Source organism: Poeciliopsis prolifica, unplaced genomic scaffold (genome assembly GCF_027474105.1).
Source record: "Poeciliopsis prolifica strain line A6 unplaced genomic scaffold, Auburn_PproV2 SCAFFOLD041, whole genome shotgun sequence".
NCBI classification, from domain to species: Eukaryota; Metazoa; Chordata; class Actinopteri; order Cyprinodontiformes; family Poeciliidae; genus Poeciliopsis; species Poeciliopsis prolifica.
Window position 1 is genome coordinate 4,873,390 of NW_026562416.1, and position 24,253 is coordinate 4,897,642.

General features: G+C 36.8%; 1 protein-coding gene across 3 annotated transcripts in view; it reads left to right on the plus strand.

The window, feature by feature from the left end:
- The window catches only part of LOC129375715 (zinc fingers and homeoboxes protein 2-like), a 137,074-nt gene that overhangs the window by 36,479 nt on the left and 76,342 nt on the right, over positions 1–24,253 (plus strand). For all 3 annotated transcript variants that reach the window (XM_055054948.1, XM_055054947.1, XM_055054949.1), the window contains one exon: positions 7,510–7,678. The gene's annotated coding sequence lies outside the window, so the exon portion shown is untranslated. The remainder of the gene's footprint in view (positions 1–7,509; positions 7,679–24,253) is intronic.

A 24,253-nucleotide genomic window follows, 5' to 3' on the forward strand; every position in this document is an offset into this window, starting at 1 on the left:
TTCTCAGCCTCCTGTTATGTCTTTGTCATGCTAAATTTGCAATTGTGGTCCTTGAAATGGTCCACCAAATATCACATTCAAGGAGTTCATCTTGATGTTAAATTTCACACAGACATAGAGATGGAAAAGTTCTGCTTTACCAGCTCATTATCATAGACTCCACCATAAAATGTACCATTGTACCTAAAATTTAATAAAGCTAAAGCAGAACTAGACCTTTTGACATGACAAATACCAGAAACTCACCAATAAGTTCATCAAGGACTTTCTAAATATTAATTATGGAAATACCTGGGCTTAGTCAAAGACCAGATTAAAGGGCAACTGTGACACAGTGGGAAGAGTATTTGTCTTGCAATCCAAATGTTGTGGTTCAATTCCTCCTGTCTCATGTTGATGTACACTTGGGCAAGGTATTTCAGTTCAGTTGAATTCTGCTTGCATAGATGACATAGTGCGACTTTGAAAATGTGGCTTTGATGGCCGTGATGATGAGAAAATGCTTTATAAATTCAGTCAATTATCTTGATATCATTCAGATGCTGTGGCATGACTTGAAATGTGCCGTACATGCAAGAAATCGCTCAATATTTTAACAGCTCCTGAGGAGTAGTTGCAAACCTTCCTCAGACTGATGTCAGCAAGAAGCCTCTCACCAAAATGTTATTTCAGCCAAGACCTGTTTGGGGTCTTGCTGTTCCCTTTTAACAGACCTTTCTTATCCAGGCATAAAATACATTAGATTAGGGATTGATGTGTGCACATTTGTTAAGAAACAACAAAGATGTTCTAAAAGGCTAAATTATCTGTTTATGATTTATAGATTGAAAAATCTGGGAATTTGCAGTGTTTTAGCTTCTATGCACCATATCTCTGGAACGAACTTCCAGAAAACTGCAAAACAGCTGAAACACTGAGTTCCTCTAAATAAAGGCTATTGCCTTGCCTGTTTAGAGTGCTTTTGAATGTTGACCAACATATGTAATTTGCACTGATGATTTTGATGATGGCCCTTGACAAAATGTAATATTTGTTTCTGGTTTCTCAATTGGTGACCATAGGTTCTTTTGATTATAATTTTTTGTGTGTCTCTTTTTATGTTGTAAAGGACTTTGAACTGCCTTGTTGCTCAAATGTTCAAACAAACATGATTGATTAACTGACAGATTGGCCTATCGAATGCGATCAAGCAAAACTTGACAAATTCCGATCTTTAACTGATTCATTCCCATAACTCTCGAGGAATGTTGTTTTATGAAATTCACAATTGCAGTCTCCCATGTCTCTTGTCTGTTATTGCAAACAAAAATTCCATCTCTAATTGACCTGATTGATTAAATTCAGGTTTGGACAAGTAAAAAGAAGATGGGCAGATAGTGAGACACCCCCTCACTGCTGCCACTAAAGAAGAAAACCCACAAAGCTAATTAAACAGTGCAGACTGGTTCATTTGCATGTTTTTGTAAGCATTAATTAAGATATGCAAAATATCCAGATGAGCAACACAGTATATCGAAGCGGCTTGCCAGAGCCCAGGTACAGGCAGAAACATTGATTGAGGCCACGTCCTCCGCCGCCCCATCAATCTTGAGGCTGCCTGCGTCAGAGTGGTAGGGAGTGCAACATGCGCAGGAATTTGTCTCTTTGACTTTGACACTTACATATGAATATATTTCATGTGGTGACACAGAGCAGACACAGCTGAACCTCGCATATGATGCAAGCAGACTGCAACACCTACATTGCATAGCACAACAGGGATGAACATGAGAGGATTATGTATGTACAGTGGTGAGGAGGTGTGATTCATGTACAGTAGATTCGTTCTCTTTGATTCTCTGTTGTTCAGAGAGGAGAATTCAACCCAGAAAACGTGCAAAAGAATGAAGGCTTGGAACACTGCATAAGATGTCAAAACAATCTCCAGCATCAGTTCTGATAAATCAGACTTGCTTTTGCTGCATATTGCTGTAATGAAAACTTCATTTCTAATGCCTTCCTTAGTTATAAATAAAGAAAAGCAAAATGTGTCCTACTAAGATGGAAACACCTTGCCTACTTAGATGAACACATCTCAGTAGGCAAGATGGACAAAGAAAGCTTTTGGATATTTTAATGCACCAATCTGTCAGCTAGCAAGAAAAAGCGACCAATTTTTTTATACAGACCCTTCCTTAGTGTTTATTTTTTACTTAACACTGAAAAGTTCCAGTTGTAGATCTATTGCCTATTAATTTTTTGTCTGAAATTTTGCTAAATATAGCAATAAAGTCATCGAGTTGGTAACAGTGGGGTGACTATTTACTGCAGACTTGACCTCTGATAGTCAAACCTCTCTCACAGCAGAGCAAAAGAGGACGATAGTTGCCAACGTACGTCAGATCAGCTTCAGATGTAAGAATCGGCTGATTACTGATCTCCCAAAATGAAGGATATCAGAGCCGATTTATCACTGCATCCCTGTTGTTTACTCTTCTTCTGAAAATATTCCTGCTGTGTTAATTAGATTTTTTTTGTCAACTGAGCCACCTTGTGCTTAGGAGAGTAAATACAGCCCATCAGCCCTATTTGAGCTATAGCTTGCAGTGCGGTTAATTTTTGCTTTGCTGAAATTAAGCGTCTTTAATGACAGCTGTTCAGTAAATCAAGACAGGCAAATCCATCAAAGCAGCAGAGCAGCTTTCAGAGGGGGGAAAAAAATACAACACAGGATAACCCCCCAAAAATCTCAATGTGAGGGAGGTGCTTAATAATTTAAACACAAATGCAGTGGATGCAGAAGATCATACTACATGCAAGGATACACAGTGAGGAAATGCACTTAGATCACTTCTCTTTCCTGCTGCATCTTCAGTAGGAGAATATAGGCAAAAAATCTGTTGGAAAGCTTCAATTTACAGTACAACATCAGGAGCCAGTCTGGGCAGAACGCATTGCCGTGTGCCCTGGTGTGTTTTTAGCCTTAATGCATCCTGGCAATTGAGCACTGGAGCTGGTGACATTAAAATAAAATCCCTTAGCAGGAACAAGTGGGTATTGGACAACTAAATGGTGTTTAAGTATTTTGGCTTGAATTGTTCTTTTTTTCTTTTTTTACAACACTGCTTCAACGCGTCTTTAAACAAAACAAACCAAGAATCTTGTTTTTGTCATTTATTGATGAATAAGAGGTAAAACCCATCTAAATGTCTTGTTCATTAAACACTAAACTGACTTACCTTTCTTTTTGATTGCATTTAACAGCCTTTCACACCATCTCTAATACTCTAGCACTGATCACCTTTGATCCCCACAAGTGCTGTTAGAGTACCATGGAGAAAAACAGTGGCGAGCTGGTTAGGATCAGGCCTGGTGATGGATGGGGGATGAGGTCAATCCTGAGGGGGGATCCAGACTCTGGAAAAGACCTGTTGTTCTCTCTCACCGCCTCTCTCTCCCTGAGAGTTTCTCCCTGCTGCGCTGCAGTCCTCTGATGATCTCATCTGCTCACGCACCGAGCTTTAGAAACCCACACACACACACACACACACACACACACACACACACACACACACACACACACACACACACACACACACACACACACACACACACACACACACACACACACACACACCACATCCTGAGGAAAACACTGCTGGTGATTCCCTCTTAAAGGAGCTTCATAATGTTTAGATGTTAATCACCGGAATGAGGACGGCTGCGAAAAAAGTAATCACTCCTCAAGATGAGGGTCAACTGCTATTGTTTTTTGCTTAATAAACGCTCAGCTTAGTTCATCTCTGCTATTATATTGTTGGAATGCGTGTTTTGCTCTACTGTATTTATTTTTGGTCTAGATTGGAAGTAAATTGTACTCTAGGGACTTTCTTTTTTTCATATTGTGCAATGTGGCATTCGTTTAAGGTTTAATTTGCCATTTAAAAAAAGGAAAGAAAATAAACATATTTTTCTTGTTCAGAGGCTGTCGCTCCATCAGCATTTTAATCATACCCAACTGATCTGAATTTAATCATGAATGGAATGTGAGATTTTATGATTCATAAATGATTTTCTGTTGGAATTAAAATGCAATTCAATCATGGTTGGATCACACTGAACAAATTTGCTGCTGAAATAAGTTTGTTCATGCAGTGGGCCCTGGCTGTTACTGCTTATGAAAACGTGACTGCCGTTTCCACTTTCATTCTGAGGCTCAAACGAAAGCCAGAAAGGGAGATTGCTTAGTAGTCTGACCAAAATGGATGTCACACTGTTGTGCCTCACTTATACCGTGTGAAATTTGGTTGAGTTGGAGATTGATGTTTTTGGAAGAGTTTGGTAACATCACTGCCATTAACTTATTGCTGTAGCTTATTTTTTTTCCGGTTTTTGGAATTTTCTTTCAACACCTCTCCTGTTGAGTCATAGGGATGTAAAAATTGATGAAATATTTATGTTTTCTTTTTCTCAGAATTTGAAATATTTATCACACATTATTTTTTTTTTATTTTATTTTCTAAGCTCAGTTAAATTAAGTTAATTTATATAGTTCTATTTCTAAGCAAAAGCTTGCTATTCCTCTCTAAACATAGAATTGCAATTTAGTTCAAAATTGAGTTCTATATATTTAAATGAATCCAGACAAATTATCCAGTTATATATAGTCCAGTTCAGTCCAAATTCTTTTGATCCGAGTTGGCATCAGGTTATCCACAATATCTAACGAATAACAATTTTTATTGAGTCAGTAATTATGCAGCAAAACCTTGCAAGAGCAATTACTTAGAGAGGATGGAGAAGAACCTCTTCTTTTTATGATACCTTCTTATGAATGCTTAATATGGAAATGTTTTTAAAAAAAGACACAGCTAAACACCAAAGTAATGGTGTAACGAGTTCTTGACGAGTTAACAGCAGCAGTACCTCCATTAATTGTTTTGTTCAATAAATAAAGAAGCCACAACAAAATATAGAAATAACAAGGTAGGTTTAAAAGAAAGAGATGGAAAAGACAAACAAATATAAATATTGGGAAGCAATATCTCCAGGAAAGAGGGACAACTAAACAGTCACTAAACCAGCTGGATTTTCTATGGGCAAGAAATACAAACAGTACCGGTAAACAGTTCATAGAAGTTTTACCTCCGTCATTGGTTTTATCCAAGAAACGGATACAAGTGAACACAGAAATTCAGAAAACATAATGAGCAATACTTAAATTACTTAAAGTATCATAAACATTAAATTTCAAATATAGGACCCTATCCAATGATTCCAGGAAGAACACTTGGACACTTTAAAGATGCATGACAATATATGCAGATGACAGAACGGTGTGTTATCTTTTTTTTTTTTTACAAAAAAGACATAGAAATCAACTTCAATCATCTCAAAACTATAAAAGTAAAAGCTTTCAATTTTACTGTTCTCAATGTTTACCTGTTGTCTCGCTTTGATGAGCAATTAATCAAGTCTTAAGTCGTTGGTCTTATATGGCAATTAGGTTTGATGAGAGACACACAAATCACCCTTTGGACAAGCTCACAGCTGTTTGAATAGCGTTGAAATTCAATTTTTCTTGCTTTTGTCACTTGTTCATTCCCTGCTGTCTTTCAATCTCTCCTGTTGTTGATCGTCCATCTCCCCCTCCTTTTTGCACCGCTTTTAACATACATGTGGATTCGAAAGTGGTTGACCGTTAATGGCAACTGGTAAAAAAAAAAGTGGTTCAGTTCCTGCTGCTGCAGAATAGCTTCTTGAAAGCAAGGAATCCAGCAATCACACACAAGCTGACAGGGCTGATTGGCGCCACGACTCTGAATACGCGCTCCAGCAGGACCCATTCCTGCCGCTGTTTGCGTTATATTAGGCTTAAGAGGAACCGTTGGTGGTCAGTCTGTGCCTCTGGAACTTTTTGCATAAAGTTAAAACTTTTTGTAGTCGCACAGGTGGATGTCTTATTACTTCACACTCTTAACACATTGCTCCACAAATAACAAAAACATTTCAAGAAAGTTTGATTTCACTGTGTATTCATGGTGCGTTAGTTTAGTGGTCGCTTAAAATAAACCAAATGCAGGTCTGTTTTTTTTTCTATTTTTCATTTTTATTTATTTTTTGTTGGTTAGATGTTGAAGAACTACCGTCTGTACCTTTGTATTTTTTTAGATTCTTTCATAAGGTAAAGAAGAAACAGGTTCTTGTGGCAAAAGTTGTGTTTTTAGGGCCTGTACACTGTATTGTAAAGCACAAGATATAATTTAAATACTTTCCAGATGTGAACAAGATCATGATGGCAGCTTGTTGCAGTAGTTGAGGAATTACTTGTTTGGACAGTTATTTTGTTAAATGTATCTCAAATTATTTACTTTTTTACTTCGGACAGTTGTTATTATGTGCACCCATGGCAACTAGCTATGGATGTTGCCATTGGGAGCAATTGATTATCATTTCAAAAGCAAAAATAATTTCTGAGCTGGGCTATAAAAGGCAGAAGAGAAGAAGGAGGTTTATATGACCTCTGCAACTGAAAGGGCAAGGATCATATCTCCAACTCTTTTGACTCTCAGCCCGGCTTTCCAACAATATGGCCAGACAGAAATGTAAAGGAGTGGCAAAAGCAAAGGAGGTGGATTATCATTGCTTGCTGGTAATGGTGTCATCCAGGTTTTGCCATTGTGAATATCATAAACATTAAGCTATTAGCATGTCATGAAATCATGAGACTGTCATTCAGACTTCAGTCAGAGGTCTCATCATATTGCTTGAAAGACTGACTGCTACAAAAGATTCATTCTACCCACAGCTTCACCACCTCCAAGAACTCTTTAACAATATCACTTACATTTCATTTTCTTTTGAATTAATTATTTTTCAATTTGAATTGAATGAGTATATTAATATATCAGTTAATAGTCAGGTACAAAACACCAAGTTTGAGAAAAAACAACCTTTTAAATTAGATAGTAAATAAAAAATAAAAGTTGAATTGACTCAGCTGTTATTAATACCTGGCAACAGATTTTTCTGAACATGCTCAAGTTTCAGGCAAACCTTGTAGCTGAGACAGAAAACCAACATGATGAACCACAGAGGGATGGAACCGGAAAGAAAAGTAACCTTCAGAACACCAAAGAATAAGATCAGACGAGAGAACTGAACTCGTGCAGTCCCAAGGTTTTGACTTGTGTCTCACTGACTTCTAAATTTTGCTTTTCTCTCTTGTCTTCTTCACCTGTTCTCCATTTCTTTGTTGCTTCTTTGTTTTGGCTCATGCCGCTATGGCAACCGCTGCTTTCTTTTTGTCATCCAAGTTGTAGGGCAGTTTTTAAGGTCCACCCTGAGATGAAACCACTCGTTTCATTCACATGTACTATCACGGGATTACAAACACCCACCATCACCTGCACTTCACAGTGTCCTCTCTGCATCGCTATTCTGACACACACTTCAGTTTTACTGATGGTCTGATTTTTTTGCTCACCATTCTTTGATTGAATTTTTTTGTTGTTGTTTTTTTACTTGCAGACACCAGAGAAGTACACCCCACGTGCTGCTGGTTTAACTGACATTTAGTAAGAAGAGGGCCGACGAAAAGAGAGGAAGAGAAAGACAGACTGTGTTTGGAGGAGGAGGGGGAAGCATAAATCGAAGACCTGGCCACTCTGGTGAAGCCCCTCCCCTTAGAGGAAGTGCAGTGAGTACCAACATTTTGTCTCTTTTCAAACAGCCCACCCGTTTACTGGATAACCGATCTATTGATATTGTTTGTTATCGAATCTAAGATTTGATGATTACCAATCTACAGATGTGCACATCTATTATGTGATAACATTGGGAAAGCAGCAGCAATCAAATGTAAATTCAGATGTAGAATGAAGTCTAGATGCAACCTTTTGGAAAGCTTACATTTGTACACATTATCCCGACTTAATCACATGGTCAATTTCAGAAGAAACAACTTAATGCTGGTTAAGTATATACAATGTTGTATTACTTGACTTTGCCACAAAGCTTTTTTGTGAACCGTTTTTTTTGCTTTTGTTTTTCTTATGAAACGTGAGCTATTTCTTCATTACTTAAACTGAGAATGTACTTTTCATTCTTTCAGCACTTTAAGTTTTCTTGTCCTTGTGTGGTTATAAAGGCCACATTCTATGAGGCTGATTATTTTTCTAATTTTCAAAATGTAGAAATATTTTTTTTTTCTGCTCATTAACAACTGACATGCACTTCTGTTGCACTGTAGATATTTTAATTGTTCTCGAAGGCTATCTATAGTTGTAACTCAACACCTACATTTAAAGTAAATAAACCTAAAAAAAATATTTTAAAGTTTTTTTCAATCAGTTGCAAATCATAGTTTTCAGTCTTCATATCAGTAATGGATCTCATTGCATCACATCATATGATATTTAGATGAGCTAAACATGCTAAACTAGACTGATGCCTATTGAATTAAGATTTGCAGCTCTTGTACCTTTGTTTTATTTTATTGTTGGCAGTGTATTGAGATACACAAAGTATTTGCACAGACCAAACATTCCCAAGTTTACTGTTCAATTTTCCAAAAGTGTGTTGTTACTTTAAATAGTGACGGTCATGTTTGCAAGTCTCAACATGGCCACATCTGGGATCATGGATGCCACAAACTGACACATGTCGACTCAACAACAACAAACAGGTGGTATGAAACCACTGAACCATTTTGAAGAGAAACTGAGTTCTTGTTTTTTGTAAAGCCAGTTCAACTATCATTCTGTTTTTAAAAAAGACCAAATCATACTGGTTGGATGAATTTACTGTTTAACATGTTGCAGAGTACAACAGGTGAATGATGTTGGGTAACAGAATGAGGTGGGATGTTTAACTGACTGAAAGGAGTGGCAGTTTTTGACATGGATGATGTGGCTACCCACCGGGGCACCCTGAATGGGGTGGCAACAACACACCTAAAAACAATTTAAAAAAGGCCATTTGAGGTTTATGAGCAATTTATTCTGTTTGTGCAAACACAGACGAGGCATTTTTGATTTTATATTGAGACAACTATACATCCTTTACTTGAAGGTGAAGGATGTATGCTTTCATGCAAAGTCCTGTAATTTTATAGTAACAGAATTTGTTCCTGCATTCAAAACTGTTGCTTGGTATTATGTTTATTTTTTATTAGTTTTTTTTATCGTTGACATTTTTAGTTGTTTTATCAAAATAACACAAATGGGTGTGCATGTGTTATGTTTATTAGGATGAAAACATACCTCAATGAAAAATAATTGGTATTGGTTGATCAGTGCAGTTTTATAAAAAGTTAGAAATTTGACAAATTTCTAACTTTCTAGCATGTAATAATAAGAATAAAAAAACTTTTGAAAATTTTATTTCTTGCTAGTTATTTTTAATAACTGATTCACTGAAATATTTTTTTTTATTTTTTTGCTATGTCGTCTAAAGCTTCTGAACTTAAAGTAACCTTCTTCCAACCGGACAGAGGAAAGGGTGTAAAGGTTGTTGTTTTCAAAGGTGGCATTTTCGTACAGGTTGCTGAACTTTTGGTAGAGAAGTGAGTAAATGACATTTCATCGGTCACCATTTAACAGCAGGAATGGATTAGTTTAATGGGGACCTCACCGGAGATAGAAACGAGGACATGTAACTTTTGTCTCTCAGAACGATTGTTGGGTTGTTGCAGTTGCTGTAACCACTTAGTGGAAATTTTGCCATCTGAGCATAAGGCTTGTTGCAATACTGGGAACTCTTTTTGCATGTATTATTCTGTTGAAAGCCTACTATTTTATCTGTGTGAACAACTCAAGATTAATTCTTATGTGGAGCATAATGACAGTGTTAAAACATACAGCTGCCTTTGATAGAAGTCTCTGGGGAGATGATTGCATCGCTGTAGTATAAGAGTGCGTTCTCAAACTGATGAATGTGTTGTGCTTGTGACTCAGAAGAGGCTTTCAGTTCCTCAAAAGCTCTAGTAAACAGATACACAGTGATAGAAAATGACATACATGACTTTGGGCGACGCACCTGCACAGTTTTAGGCTCACTTACGTGAGGAGCATCCTTGGTTTTTCTTAAAAATGCAAAGAATAAGTCCAATTAGGCTGAACATTAATTTATTTAAAGTGAGAATTATTCTTAAAATACTATTAATCTTGTATTAAAAGGGAAATATATTCAGTTTAGTTTAATTTAGTCACATTTTAAATACATATATTTCTTTTGAATTTCAGATAAGAGAAATGTGTGAAGAATTATTCACGTTTGTTCCAACATTGTATTTTTAAATGCCCCCAAAATGTTTTATGTGTATGAATAGGATTTTTATTGACTGTCTAGTGTTAACTATCTGCTTTAAAATAATCAAACAATTTGGCCTATTTTAGATCATATTAAGTGGTGAAATAGTTTTTCTGACATCAAAGCAAAGTCAACAAGCACTTGTACATGTTGAAGCGTTTTACTTTATACTTGACAAGAAAATAGTTAGAGCCACATTAAAAGAGTCAAGGCTCCAGTGTGTGTTTTATTAATTTCTTCACAAACCTAAAATTACTGCAGGAATTTAAATATTAAGAATACTTGATGCTATGTGCCAGTTTTGATACTGCATAGCAATTTCTTGGAAGAAATTGGCTTCTTCTAGTTAAGCAAGTAATCTGATGTATATTGTCATGTTGAATATGACAATAGAAGTCGCAACCAATAAATAGGGTTAAGTACACCATCATTTCATATGAGGGTGTACTTAACCTCATTTTATATGAGGGTGTAATCATATACACCCTCATATATGAAGGTGTACTTATATACACCCTCATATAAAATGAGGGTGTTGGATTAATTTACTGTTTAACATGTTGCAGAGTACAACAGGTGAATGATGGTGGGTAACAGAATGAGGTGGGATGTTTAACTGACTGAAAGGAGTGGCAGTTTTTGACATGGATGATGTGGCTACCCACCGGGGCACTTTGGATGGGGTGGCAATATAAAATAATTGTAATTATTTTCTGACTGTATTTGGCATGGTAGCAGAAATTAAACCTTAAAGCAGCAGAGGACCCAAGTGTCTCAGTCACTGCAGGAAATCTGCCAGAAAAAGCCAACAATTTGAGGCAATGTGAATGGGTCGGTTTGTATTGAATAATTAATTATTAAATTTTATTGCAATATTGACAATTTTGACAACCCTGATCGGTATACAAACTTACCACCTGTATACAGTAAGATTACTGTCCTACACGCCTTCATTGACTGACTTGTTTAATCACTTTTGGACATTGGAGAAGCTCCTCAAAGTCACATGAGATCTGAGTGAAAGGGACAAACAAGGGAGATGGATTTAGTGTTTTTTTTTAGCATAGCAAACAAAAAGCATGCAATCACAAGTCCTTAATTGTTGTTGAGGTTGTGCTGCAGTACTTCAACAATGGCCAGTTTAAATGAAGGCTACATAAACACTTTTACAGCTTGCTTTTCATCTTTCTCTGAAGGTAGGAGAAAAAGCAGATCAGTTCATAAACTATCAATCCCAAACTCAGCCATTTTTGCATAGATGTTGGCTTTGAATGGCAGACATTCAAACACCATCCGAGTACAAGACAAAAACCTCTTTTGTAAAACACAAACAAAACAGCAGGTCTGGACTCTAACAGGAGGATGAAAAGCAACAGTGGCCACATTTTAAATGAAAGCGTGATGACTGTTAAAGCGAGTTGGAGTCAATCCCAGTGATGTGTTCAGAGTCCCAATCTGCAGCAATAAGAATGAGTCAGTCAAGGGAGATTCTGATCAGATGAGTTCCAGATCCTCAGCAATGTCAAGGTGGAGAAAAAAGTAGGAGGAAGTACTCAAATTTACTGTTAAAGTATATATTTTATACATAGTCACTTCATAATGTTTCAATTTGTAGGAACAGGGAGTTGTTTTGCTTGAAAAAAAAAAAACATTTTGAGAGGTTTTTGACCTGCTTTTACAGAAATCATCAGAATAACACAGCAGTATCACATTTCTGGGTTCGTTTTGTCCCTTTGGTGTCCTTTAGTGCTTTGAAAAGGAGCACCTGAAGACTTAAAAGAGTAGATTCTGGCACAATTTATAGCTTTAACCTTAAGAGGTATTTATTTGTTTGGAGTCTATTTCTCCCTCTGGATCATTTTAGTGTTTAATTTGCCTCTCCCCTTGCAATTCAACATTAATTTGTTGAATATAATAAACCTTAAAAAAGAAAGAAAAAAAAGATGTGGAAATCTTGCCTTTTAAAGGTAGTGGAAAAGAAGAAAAATAAAAGCAAATAGAGAGTGAGTTCTGATGAGGGGTGAGGAATAATGCCTGGATGGCTGAAGGCTTTTTCAGATGAGTACCTTTTCCCACTAAGAGTGGCTCAGAGGAAAAAGTCAGAGGGTCACTTTGAAAGACATGACATTTAATTTCCAAAATTCAAAACTCTTCCCCTCTTTTCTGCAGAGTGGCCTTCTGGTGTTAAAATGTGAGAAAGAGTTGGTTTTTAGAAGAGGAGGAAGAGGGAAGGACACATTAAAGTGCAAAGTGTCGAATGATCTGGCAGCAGAGAGCACAAATGAGTAGAATGAAAGAAGAGGAGAGATGTGATCCTTGAGGAAAATAAAAGAGCAAAAGAGAAGTGACACGTACTTCAAACTGGAAGTGAAGTCAGACTCAGGATGGCTTTAGGAAAGAGGAGAATCTGAGATGGATTTTCAGTCAGAAGTATACGAGCGGTTTCTCCCTTCTGCAGGAACAGCACGTTCTGTTCAGCAGGTTTAAACATGGCAGCGTCCGCAGCCTCTAGTGCCCCCGCGGCACTCAACTTAACTTTGTTGTCCGTGCTTCTAGACAGGCTGGCTGCTGCACAACATGGTTGTGTAATTTAGGACGGCACACATTTTGGGAAACTTTTCAACAAACCTTGTTGAGGCTCTGTTGCTTGAGATAAAAGTTCAGTCGCCACATCTGGAGCCGGCATGGAGGTCCTTGTGGGTCTTAGATTTGTGCAGTGTGTCATACTCATGAAATGATCAGTTTTACACAGTAAAAACTTCAGAATGATGATTTTTGAGAGGAAAACATTCTAAGTTCAGACTATCAAAGCGTATATTTTCCTTCCCATAGTCATGATTTAAATTATTTATCCATCGAGACAGGTTTGCATCTGAAAATATTACGGACTTTTTCTTTTCACATGTAAATTTCTCAAAATTATTTAGACATGCAGGGTTTTTCACACAGGTTTACAGCCTCCTCCATATGATTGGCATAACCAGATAAAGATGTGTAATAAATCTTGGAACTGGAGTACAAGAATTGCTAATGCCAGTAGATTTCAGAAAGTCAAAGACCCCACGATAAGAATTAAATTATCTTTAATAAATTACAAGTTCTGCATTTATTGACACCCTAAAAACTTCTTTTTAGGACACTAAAGATACTTTAGTATCTCATACTAAAGCAGTATAAGATACTACTTTAAGGTAATCAAACTTTCTTAGCCACTTTATAAAACAGGTATAAAAAGAGAACATACCAGTTACATAACAAAAAACACTTTTTTGCCAACTTCACTTGTGAAAGTCTTCTGAATTTGCATCCCAGACTCATTTCTGTACTACACAGTCAACATGGTGATACAACAAATCTTACAGATCTCCTCTAAGAAGGGATAATTATTTGCTGCATAGTTTTAAGGTAAAAAGTGCTTCCTCACTTGAAAAGGGTTCGAGTTACAAGGCTTGTCTGAGTAATAACAGTATTCCTTTTGCTACAGAACAAGTGTGAATACATCAATAAGGCAGAAAATAAGATTGTGATTCTAAGATGTTTATAACATTATTTTCTGATCACTATTTGGAACTTGTACCAGTAATCTTTTCCTAATAGTATTGATCAGTTTAGCCACAAAAACATCTAAAAATCTAAGTGCTTAAACTACTGTGATGATTACCATCTAATTTTTGCATTTGTAAACTAGCACCACCACAAAGTACAGCTGGGACCAATGGGAATATTTTGCTTGCATTCAGCCTTTGGTGTTCTAACTGAAAGAACAAGATTGCCATCCCCACAGGCGTGCTGCTAACATGACTGAAAACCCCAAGATGGTGAAACGAAGGGGCAGCCCATCAATTAACTTGTCAGATTCAAAGCCACTAAAGTCACTTGTTTTCAACATGTAGTGAAACACCAAGGGTTGGCGGAAGTGGATCCAGACCAAACACCAAAACACATGACTGCAGAGCCACTAAAAATATCAGTGAGCACTGAAAGGTCTTCTGAGATTAAACATAAGTTCCTGAGCCCCTAATCAACAATTCCTGCATCTGAATGTTCCAGCTGACCAGCAGAATGAATCAAAATCAGTAGTCTTTGGGTTTATCCGTGCAGAAAACCGAGCCAACTGAAGCCAACATTTACCATCGCTTGGCTGCCATCCAGTTCCTTCTTTTTGAGCTCCCTCCTAAGCTGCAGCCAGCACGAAGACCATTGCCAGCCCTGCTGGGTGCTCAGAAAGGTTTGTTTGCTTAGCTGAATAGGCTCTCTGAAGCTCAAGCGATGGAGCTCTGTGCTAATACTGCAAGGGTGATGGATGGAGTTTGCACTCAGGTCATCTGAGCAAAGAATATTTGCATCAAAGGTGTTATGAAGCACCTCTCCTGAAATAATCCACCAAATGGCACAATGTCTGGGCTGCAGAAACAGTTCTGCAACTGATACTTTGATACTGTACTTTTCTATTATTATTATTATTATTATTATTATTATTATTATTATTATTAATTCAGAGATGGACTCTGTTGCTTTTATGCAAAATTACATTTCCCAAGTGTCATTAATAAGTATCAGAATTTTCAACATTGTAAACAGTTAATGCTGGACTGGAAATCACACTCTTTTTCATAATTCAGTTGGTCCCATAACTTGTAGTCAGTTGCGACTTCTATGTATTTTTTTTCGCTCTAGATGACTCATTGTTTTCACTGACGTATTAAATATTTATTCAGGCTAGTGGATATGAACCAGGAATTAAATATTACTATTTTCAGCCATGAGAAAAGCTAATCACAGTTTGAAAACTAGATGGCCAGAACTGCAGGAACAAATCCATTGATGATCTGTGCTACCTTGTAAGATTTTCTTACCATACTGCATCTAGATAACAATGTCTATCTGTTGGTACCACTTTTTTGAAACTGCTGGAACACCTATCGAGGCATGTGAACTGATCATTTACATCTCCATGCTCTGGTAGCGATTAAGGAGATGAATACAAATGACTTGAGAGGGAGACCTCTCGGTGTTACCATTTCTTGCAGTGCAACCGGCTCTCTATCGTCTTGGATTTACACTGCATGCGTCTCCGCTCCACTGAGCTCTTTGCTGGTGGAGCAAAGACATTCCAGACCACCCTGTTTTAGAGGGCAGATCTTGTTGCGTTGGAAACCTCCAGCAGACTTCCAAGCCAAAGTCAACAATTTTTGTGAGTTTGCTGAAAAGCAATTAAATAATATATCATTTGATCATTTCTAAATACTTGTAGTCCGGAAAATAGAGTACTAGGCTGGAGCCAAATTCAACCAGTCATACTTGCATATGCAAACATGTGAGTATATTTGCTCACATGTATTTACACTCGCATGTCTCATGTGGACATATTGGTGTCTTTAATAAAGTTGATGATGATGGTAACTTGCCCATCAATGTATAAGAGAAGGAAGCAGGAATCAAACCAAGAAGCTTTCCAATTCCAGGGCTTCTCTTTTTGTTACAGACGCATTGTGATTGATGATCACTTTAATTATGCCCTGGATCAAAACTGTACATCACATTTTTATTTTAATAACAGGATATCTAAATGTATGAAAACATTGAAATCACTGTTGCGTTTTTAGTATTAAGTGTAGAAAAAAAAGGCTGCACAATTAACGCTGTGCCCTAATGCTGTGTCACTGTCTGATCATAATGTTGTTCGTCGAACCGCCATCTGTTGCCTTCAGATGTTGCGCTCTCGTTTGAAAATCTGAGCGCTAGGCTCCGCTTCAGGGAGCGATTGAGAATCCCAGTCAATATTTGGGACTGGGAGGAGTGGTACGCGCTGGTGGGATCTCCGCAACCACTGCTGGAGGTATGTGCTACGTGGGAGAGAATGACTCACCCCTAAAAATCCACACACACCTGTGGAGGAGGTGTGAGTGGGCAGGCAATGTGGCCAGGCAGATTGTTGCTTGCCTTTTTCTCTGAGTTGATGTGTGAAAGTTTGACCTTGTTGCTGCTGCTGAACTGGGCCATCAAAACTCTGTTCTTTAAATCTTCTCTATTTTTTTTATGTATTTGTGGGTTTTCCTAAATAACACCTGTACAGAAGACTTTTCATATTCTGGCTGTAGCAGGAGACTTTTTTTTCTTTTTGACATTTTACTTATTTACTTTGGGTGCTGCACGTTCTGTCTTTAATTTTAACATTTATGTTTTTTTTACTTTTGTTTTTTTCCTTGTTTCCTAGTTAGAAGAGACTTATGTGTTCACTTGAGAACATTTCTCAGTTCAGAAATTATTTATTTTTTCTTGGGTCAGTTTTAAGTTAATTTCAACTAAGGAAATTATGTAAAAAAAAAAAAAAGCATTAAAAAAACAACAAAAATCAACCAAAAAAAACTTATAAATTTATTGATGTTAATCAGAAATTTATAACACATGAATACAGTTTGATATAAATCATTCCACTGCAGTTCAGACCATTGTCCTACCAAAGATGAACCTCTGTCATTGGCTCAGGTCTTTTTCTTTTAGGATCTATATTTAGATTCCTATTTTTAAATCAATATTTAATCTGCTTTCGTAAATAATGTGGACGTAAAGTGGCCATAGAGATATTGGGATGCTAAATTAAGATATGACCACATTTTGTTTTAAAAAAAATCAACTCTAAATACAAAGTCAATGTTACTGATCTTGCAAAAAGTGCAGCTAAAAGACAAATGCTTTTAGTTGAACTTTTTGTTTAAATGATTAAGGTAATTAAATAAAAAGTGTGACAGTATATAGTCAGAGAATACACAAAAAGAAATCAGTATGCAGCACATGTTTGTTTTTATAAAAAAAAAGTCCTTCCATTGTGCTTGGATCTTCAGATTTGATGGAAAGTTAAGCGCCATTCCAGTTTCTTGACTTTTGAACACAGGATTCCTTCCTGGATCACCCTGATTTTTTACTTGATTAATCACTCCTTCTACTATGGCCATCCTGTCTTAAACTGATGGAAGGAAAGTGTCCCCACAGCATAATGCTGCCATGACCATGTTTCAAGGTGGCAATGTTTTTTTCAGAATGATGTGTAACTAAAAAGTTACATTCTGACCCTATCTGAGCAGAACCCCTTCTGACTATTTCTGCTTGGCTTAAACAGTTTGCCTCAAATACAGGAAAAAATGCTTCACAACACGACAAGGCAGAATGAAATTACATAGTGTTTTTAAATGTAATGAAGATGATAACATGTAAGCAAATCCAATAGTTTTCTCATTTTTCCGCGTGGCTTACTTTCTCCTACACGTTTTTGATTTAAGTTCTCCATTAAGTTGGAGAACTTGCCATCTGTGTATTTAGGTTGCGTTGGTGGCCTGAGCTTCTTCCTGTGATCATAGATCGTGATCATGATGTTAAGATCAGGCCTCTGTGGGGGTCAGACCATCTGTCGCTAAACTCTTTGTAGTCGTTGAAGATGTAGCTCTTTGATTCTTCGGGGCGTCATCTTCCTGCCCTAGAATAAATTTGAAAGCAGACCGATCTTTTCGGGAACGACCGCATAGCGCAAACTACAGTATAAACAGACAAATGTAAGTTTCTTTTTTTTTATTTTATTTTTTTTTTTGCCTCTGGATGTTTTAAGTAATAAAATATAAGGAGGTCAGGATTTAAACTGCATGAAGATGTTCTTTCCATCCAGACTCCCCCCTTCTACGTCCAGCTGCAGCAGCAGCGGCTCACTAACTCTGGAGTTCATTCAGCACCATATAATTGAGGCCATGATGAAGTCAAGTGTTTTTTAGAGTAATGAGTGCAGTCTGGAAAGGTAGATCTGCCTCACAGCTTCTCTCAAATCATCCATCCATGCACACACCCATCCATCCGCAACACATTTGTTCAATTTAGTTAAGTGCCACTCAAGACATATTCCTTAAAAACAAAGATAAAAACTAATCTCCAAGTATTTTTTTTTCCTGCTTTTTGTTAGGGCTGGATGTGTCGGTAACGTACAAATTTACAACACTTTTAAAGACACAAGAAATAAGAGATTTTTTCAAAATAGTAACTAATCCAATTATAGCCAGAGGAAATGTGTTTGGGGTGTTAAGAATGAAGAAGAGAAATGGGAGAAGAAAGCACTAAAATGAGCCAAATTTGCTAATATTCAGCAAAGCACTCCATGGGATGAGCTGTTTCTGAGTGAAACTTTACAACAATTCAAAATAATGTTCAATTATTTCCAGAGTGAGTAGACGTTGGAACAAAGAGAAATTCTCAAGGACCCGGATTTGGTTGGAGAAATTAGAAAATCCAGTGAAGCGATAAATAATTTTATTTTCTGGATGGTTTTGAAAAAGTCTCCAAAAACTTTTTCAAGGCCATCAGGATTTTGCTCTCCAATACATTTTCCCCAACAAAAAGACTGCTTAATTTATTATTTTTTCCCCTTATGGAGTTTGAGAGATATTCAAAAAGCCTGAAGAACTGGGTGAAAAGATGTGATGAGAATCAAGGATGCTTCATTGTGAAATCTTCCTCACACTGGAATTTGATATTCAAAATGACTTACATTTTTATTCTCCTTGACATTGACCAGTTCAATTTTAAAACCACTTTTCTAAAGGTGCAGTGATAATTCACTTGAGTGCTGATTCATCTAATGCAGTATCTGTATTTTCTTTAAAAAAAAAAAGACTTTTAAAGGTAGATTATTTTTAACTATTATTTGTACTTTAGGAACATTTAATGCCATTCAAAAAACCATGGTTGAATGGCTGTTATTCTGAAATACCTGAGATTTAGTGGTTTAGTTCTTCAGATGTATAAATACAAATTCAGTTCTTATGTTAAGAGCTGTGTTGAGACAACAGAACATTACCTCGTCACTTATAATTGATGCTGGTCACTTGTAAGGGTGCAGCAGTTCCACAACCAGTTCAGACAAACTCTCCAAGTCTGTTTATCCGAAACTGTTTAAGCTCCATGAAATGACAACCACCCTGAATGAAAAAAGGCATACTTTATGTAGCCTATGAGGCAAACCCTGGAGCAAGGAAAAAAAATTCAAAGGACCTGCTGGTGTTTGTAGAGGTTAACTCAGAAAGCTCTAGGCTATTTTGTTTTTGTATTTACTCTTAAAGCAACATCCAGAGATTTGCTGAATGCCATCTGTAAAACTATGAGACCAAAATGATTAACCTTGGGCCTGCCAGGTGGGTTCTTCAGTATCCTGGAGACCTTCTCTTTGGATATAGATCTTTCTTAGATCTGCTGTTGTTAATTCTGCTCTACAAAGTCCCTCCAGGATTTCACTATTGTTTTTATTTTTTGTTTACAAAATCACAAATTTCTTTGATGCTACTTAAGAAGTATTTGCCAAAAATTTTGCAATATTATTTTTTATCTCCTTTGAACCTCTTCCAAAATCTACATATAGAAAAAGATAACAAAAGGAGACAGATTTGACACAAATGTTTTTGTTCTTTAAAGTACCTAAATAGCTCAAATATTGTTACTTCCCACATCGATAATGTACAATAACTTGACATCAGGAAAGGCTGATCCAGCAGTGAAGTAGAAGCATTAACCATTGCCTCTTTCAGGTGGGAGTGTGCATTTGCCTGTGCCCAATATGTTTGACCATTTTTGTGGAAAATTAGTAGTAAACTCACAATGGTTGAGTAGTGGGGGAAAAAAATGTCTGTTGATTTTGTGTGAATTTCCCAGAAACACAGAAAACTGTTGGTTTATCATACCAAAGCCCAACAAAACATGGAAGTTGGTGGTTTTAACATGGCAAATTGTGCCAAAAATAGATGGATAGGAATTATTTTTACAAGGCACTGCTATCATATTTGCTGCAGTTGTGGTAAAATACACAATCATTTTCTCTAGCCTCCAAAAGAAAAAAAAACTGTAAATACTGCATTTTTATCGTCTTAACATTCACTTTTATTTGCTGCTGGACTGTGGCAGAGCCATTTTGAGGCAGACTTTTAGGTTAACAAAGGTTATTTACCGTAGTCAACACAAATGTAAATGTAGGCCTCTGCTTGCCTTTATCCTGTTTTCTCTACAAAAGAGCCAAATTATTGGTGGTGTGACATTTTCCATAATTCCTGCTGATATTTGTTTTGTGGCTGCAAGGAGACCTTGATGTTTGCAGGGTGAGTGTGGGTCACATGTCAAAGCAGTATACGCATTTGTATGGCAGGTATGGACTCATATCAAAGCATTAAAAGCACCAACTGAAAGAGGAAAAATAACAATAAGTATGAATAAAAAATGAGTCGTTTTGTGCTCAGGTGCATTCCTAAAGACCAGCGAGTGTTTGCTTTCACAAAGCCAAGTTCTTTTTTCTTTTCTCGGCTCTTGAAAGGTGGTCCTCGGTGATCTCAAACGGTCCCACCAGTTCAGGCCAATTGGAGATGGCCTGCTGGGAAATGTCTAAAATTGCTATTCCAAATTTACAAGGTGGAGCGTTGCCACTGTTAGACAGTTTAGGGAGAGCCGCGGTGCGTAAACCGTTTTAGTTCGTCCCCTGCTGTGATGCAATCTGTTACGAGCATCAGTCAAATCACCCTCTCTGTTAGAGGATAAGAAAACACAGCCATCAGCCAACTCAGTAAACTCTGTAAATATTATGAAGGATTCCCCAACCTGCATTTCCACTGTAGATGAAGATGGAGCTTTTTCTTAGGAGAACTGAAGCAGCTGGGGAGCTTTTTTAGATATCTTAAAAGTGTATCAGATGTATACACAAATTGATATGAAAGTGATCACATATGGACTATGTTTCCAAATATTAAAGTTCCTTGTTTTACTTCTCTTTATTCCAAACCTTTAAAATGTAATACCTGCTTAAAATACATCCTTAGAACTCAAGGGTTAGAATTATAGCAAAAACAAAAAAGAATAGTTTGTGTATGAAAAATGACATCTGGAGAGTTAAAAAAGTTGTAAGATTATTGTTACCATTTATCTTTCTAATTTGGATTTAATAAGGCAGAATAGCAAAAATAAAAAGTAAAGGCTGACTTAAGCCTAGAAACAGTTTCTACATGCTAATTGCACAGAATAATTAGCACAAGTACGACAATCTGATTGTAGCTGTTTAATTAGCAGAGCCATCTGCACAGGTAGCAAGGCTGCACTTGGCTTTCACTCATTGCTTCATATCTGAAGTTTAAAACGACATTTCCAGAATAAGACTGACAGGCAGCGCTCCTTTTCATTTAACACAATGATTGTGTGTGTATTGGGAAAGTTTTCAAATTGCTAATTTTTCTATCTCGTAAGCAAACTTAAAGTTTTATAGAGTTTCTTTTTAACTGTTTATGCCACATTCTATGCTGCAGTCCTTCTCACAGTCCCTGCCATTCATACTGATTGCACTCACCTGTGCAGCTGCCCAGGTAACCACCTGCTTGTTTGTCTTTGGGCATTCCTGCTCAATCTTCTCATTTCTGATTATGTCCCTAACACAATCGGACTTCAATATGACTTCTGACGACTGCCTCTGTTGCTACCCATCAGTGCTGTGAATTCTGCTGCTTATTCTTGACCACTGATTATTCTGGACCTGATCTGCCTCCTCTGCTTACCCTCTAAAACTATTGTATTTTTGGTATCTTTGACATCTCAGTTTGTGGTGTTAAGCACATAGAGTCATCTCTGTATTGTCCTCTGGGTGAAACAATCCCTGGTAAACAGGAAAAGCCATACTTTCTGTTTCTGCCACACACGTGAGGCTGCAGAGTTTGAAAAAAAACATCCTTTAACTGTTTTTGGGTTGTAGTCTTAGTTTTGTGTCCAATTTGTACTTCAATTATTATATCTTCTGCAAGCTAACTAGCTACGCTGCGCAAAGACAAAAGGGTTAGAAATAAATGTCTCTGCATCATTCAGCAAATACAAAAGAACCAAAAATCGTATAATTGCTGCCAAAATGGAAGCAAAGTTATTATGGTTTAGATGAAAGATTTCATGCAAATATCTGACATCATCATTTTGTTTGGCTTCCTCTCTTCATATATACAGGAACAGTATAACTCTGGTAATATTACATAATGCACATTGACATTTAACGGCATTAATAGCCACCTGTTTGCAGATTGGTTTCGTTTAAATGCTAAATGTTTAGATGTAATTATAATAAAAACTGCAGCAGAGATGAGGAGGATAATGAATGTTATAGCTTTTGCAGTAGCACTAAAACTGTTTCCATTGTGCATGTTACTGTGAATTAATGTAGAAGTTAGAAGTAATAAAATAGGCAGTTGTATGCATTCTTAATGAGGGTTTCAAGTATTTATGGAGTGACTGTGGTCCCTAACTCTAATGAATACCAGAGGTCCACTGTACTGCTATTTGGAATATGCATAAATTTGATGTATTTTTATTTTCCAAAGAATCACACTAGAACAGGAACCATGGTGAAGCCATAAATGCAGATTGATTTAATTTTTTCTCAAGGTTTTAGTTCAGGGTTGCTGGCTTTCTCTCTGTCCAGGATGCTAAAATGTATGTCTGGATACTTAAAGAGAGGTGATCTAACATGACAAATGTGAGGAATAGTGCTTTATATACTGCATAGTCATCTCTCCACTGTCACTTTGTGGAGAATTTGGTCCGTGCTAATGCTTTTTGAAGTGAAAAGGTCTTTTTAAAACAGTTAAATCATGCTTTCATGAAGCCTCCAAGGTCTCACTTAGAGACTGAGGATGAGAGTTCAGAGTGAAAAAGAGTTAAAGGTGTTTGAGCTTTTGAAGAAATAGGGAGGAAGGATACTAATGGAAGAGCTTCTGCGTAGCTCTTTTTTTTTTAGTACCATGGTATTCCAAACAATCCCCTGATGATAGAGGTGTAACAGAGTAGGAAGAAACAGAAAAGGCAGTGTAGCCAAGAAAATTAGTCTTTTATCTGCACAACTCTGTGTTGCTGATGCATCTTATAAGAACTGTGTCTCTTCCTGTTGAGTCAGTTTTTCTGTTTACCACCTCTTTGTGCTTCTTTAAAGTAGGTTTTATTTGATTTATTTTTGTTTCTATAGAAAAAAGGCACAGTGAGTTTCCAACTGTACTACATTATGTCGTCTTTCTTTCCTTCTTAACTATATTTCTTAGAGTTTATTCAGCATTACTGATGGATGAATATTCCAACATAAAATAAGTTTCTCAAGGGTTTAACCAACACATGCACATGGTCCAGACCTGGACCATGTGCTTGTGTGTACGCCTGAAGGCAAAATCCAGCTGAACGCTGTTACACAACTTCTGGCAGCAGGCCTTGTTTGTTTGGGCTTTTGAGCTATTTAATATATATGATATTGTTCCTGTGGATATTCTGTGTAACATATTTGATTTTTGGAGTATGCCGGTTTCTACAGAATAATGGACTTCCAAGGCATGATTTCATGTTCGTTTTAATTCTTAGTTAGCAATCTGTTTTTTTTTTTTTTTTTTTTTTTTGTCTTGGTACAGGGTTCTTATGCTACTCAAACCAGACAAATTTAAGTCTTTTGGAGAGAGAATTTCAAATCTTATGTTCAAATCTTATGTTCAAAGGATCCTAATTCATTTCCAGATGAGGTTAAAGCCACCATTCCTATGGTGAAGTATTGTGACCAAATAAAAGAAAAATAATAACTGGCCAGCAGAGAAACTATTCACACAGAGCTGAAATTGATTAATTTAAAATATTTACAAGAAAGAATATTTGGTAAAACTGTCAGATTTTCAAAAATTACAGTTTTCCATAATTTAAAGGCACATATTTACAATTCCAAAACTCGGATATTTTCTGATATTATGAAGTCAGAAAATTGCATAACTCTTTTTTACAAACTATTTGTGACAAAAAAAAATCCATAAAGTTAGAGGGCCACTTTGTGGAAGCACATCTGGATGTTTTTTCAATGTGTGAAGTGTATATTCAGCCTCTTAACCTGTATGAAACGACATTTCAAGTTTCTTTCTTTAAAAAAAAGTAAAATCAATCTGTT